General features: G+C 36.3%; 1 protein-coding gene across 9 annotated transcripts in view; it reads right to left on the reverse strand.

Moving 5' to 3' along the window:
* Window positions 1–2,772, reverse strand: part of adgrb1a (adhesion G protein-coupled receptor B1a) — a 240,299-nt gene that overhangs the window by 171,281 nt on the left and 66,246 nt on the right. The gene's annotated exons all lie outside the window — the stretch shown is intronic.

Genomic DNA, 2,772 nt, shown 5'->3' on the forward strand with positions numbered 1-2,772 from the left:
TGAAAGTCAGACCTCTCCTGCTGTCAAACGGCTGATAGCCTTTCTTCCTTTATAGCCAATCAAAAGAGAACAGAAATATCTGAAAGTATGACAATTCCTTGACAGGTTTCATCATTTTAATCATTGCATCATTTTAATCATTGCATATGTATGTATGTGTGTATGTATGTATTATTTACATCTGGCTTAAGAACTATTTTTGATTCAGAAGGGAAATGGGAAGATACATGTAATGAACTGCAGAATAGAAATGGGGTATGATTAAATAAGTTAAACTTCTTCAAACTCCTTTACTATGGAGGACCAAAACTGACATAATAATAAATAAAGGAATAAATATGTAAATAAAATAATAAATATATATCCAACATAATAATAAATAAAAGAATAAATATATATCCAACACAAGTCATAATAATAAATAAGAGTAAATATAAAAATAAAAGTAGAAATATGTAAATAAAAAATAAATATATATCCTACATAATAATAAATAAAAGAATAAATATATATTTTTGATAAGAAATAAAAGCATAAATATATATTTTCTTTTTCATTTCCCCTGACACGAGTTTCCGTCAAGAAAAATCGATAATTTGCTTTGCCTGTTTTGCTTCTCCCTTTTCTGCTCGCTGTTTTTCCGTTTGCAGTATTTCCGTTTGTTTTATGTTTTCCTCTATTATTTGCTGTTTTATTTGCTCGCTGTATTTCTCCTGCATCGTTATGTTAATGAGGAGTGCTGGGTTCCAGCTCTTCTACTATTGGTCAATCAACAGGAAAGAGAACGATACGTGTGCAGATCGATTGTGCATGCCTTCCTACTTGGCGCTTTCGGCCTCAGTTCAACAGTCCTGAAGTTATGGAGGAATCACAACAACACTCAGTTTCTGAATTTGTTAAGGGAGGCTGTGAATAGGTTGGATGAGTTGGAACGCGGTAAGTTTTTGGTTAACAACCACCGGTTCAACTCCTCCGACACAAAGCCCCAGAGCCAGGCCAACGCACAATTGGAGTAAGTGTTCTTTTGTTTCCCTCCTTGTGTTAGTTCTAGTTTTAATGTAAGTCGACAGCTTACGTATGTTTTTTTTTATCGTTCGAAATTCTACCACTGGGGCTTATGTTCACCCAGACTTTTTACAAAAACCCTGTTCCCCCCGTCGCCTGTGGTGGCGCTGCACCAAGAATTACTGAAGGAATCGACACAAAATCTGAGGAAGAACAGCGCAACTNATCCTACATAATAATAAATAAAAGAATAAATATATAAATAAAAGAATAAAAATATATTTATGATAAGAAATAAAAGCATAAATATATATTTTCTTTTTCATTTCCCCTGACACGAGTTTCCGTCAAGAAAAATAGATATTTTGCTTTGCCTGTTTTGCTTCTCCCTTTTCTGCTCGCTGTATTTCTGCTCACTGTTTTTCCGTTTGCTATATTTCCGTTTGTTGTATTTTTTGCTGTATTATTTGCTGTTTTATTTGCTCGCTGTATTTCTCCTGCATCGTTATGTTAATGAGGAGGGCTGCGTTCCAGCTCTTCTACTATTGGTCAATAAACAGGAAAGAGAACAATATGTGTGCAGATCGATTGTGCATGCCTTCCTACTTGGCGCTTTTGGCCTCAGTTCAACAGTCCTGAAGTTATGGAGGAATCACGACACTCAGTTTCTGAATTGTTAAGGGAGGCTGCGAATAGGTTGGATGAGTTGGAACGTGGTAAGTTTTTGGTTAACTACCACCGGTTCAACTCCTCCGACACAAAGCCCCAGAGCCAGGCCAATGCGCAATTGGAGTAAGTGTTCTTTTGTTTCCCTCCTTGTGTTTGTTCTAGTTTTAATGTAAGTCGACAGCTTACGTATGTTTTTTTTAATCGCTCGAAATTCTACCACTGGGGGGATTTACTTAGCTTATGTTCAACCAGACTTTTTACAAAAACCCTGTTCCCCCCGTCGCCTGTGGTGGCGCTGCACCAAGAATTACTGAAGGAATCAACACAAAATCTCTGAGGAAGAACAGCACAACTTTCTTCTTCACAAAAAGTAAAAAAAATCAAAACAAAAAAAAAAAAATAAAAACCGGAGCGGTGTCAGATTTTAGCGGTTGTAGGATTTCTTCATAGATATACATGACTGGTTTGGACATTGCCTGTTACTCTGCGGTGAATCTGTCCACTAAAAAAGGCTGTTCCAATGCGGGATGAGCAGGAATCACAACATGATCGCAGCGCCTTTTTTGTGCCTTTCAAAACTGAATTATTAAATTTTTTTTGCTAATGTATTGATAACATTAACTCTTAACATAATTTGTTAATTTGTGTGCCTTAAAGGGACATCAGACATCCTAAGGAATCTACAAACTTTTTGGACCGGCTGGGGTCTGGTCAGCTCCAATCTGGAGGTTGAAGTTGTTGACTGTAATCTCCCGCAGTCATCCACTTGCTTCCTGACGTTAAAGTTGTCCAAAAATCACAAAAACTATGCAGACTTCCACCAACACCTTATGGCCAGCATGTCTTCAAGCTACTCAGGTTTTGGCCTAATTTGAACCGGGCCATTTCAACGTGTTACAAATTTAAGCACTTAGAAATGCACTATGTAATTTTTTTTAGTTACGACCTTGAAATATTTTGTAATTGTTATAAAATAGTGTCTAGTGCACTTGTTAATTACTTGAGTTTGACAGAACTTTGCATTCTTGTTTCAATACTGCTCAAAAAAATAAAGGGAACACTCAAATAACATCCTAGATCTGAATGAATGAAATATTC

This window comes from Poecilia formosa, unplaced genomic scaffold (genome assembly GCF_000485575.1).
Source record: "Poecilia formosa unplaced genomic scaffold, Poecilia_formosa-5.1.2 Scaffold36, whole genome shotgun sequence".
In the NCBI taxonomy this organism is placed as follows: domain Eukaryota; kingdom Metazoa; phylum Chordata; class Actinopteri; order Cyprinodontiformes; family Poeciliidae; genus Poecilia; species Poecilia formosa.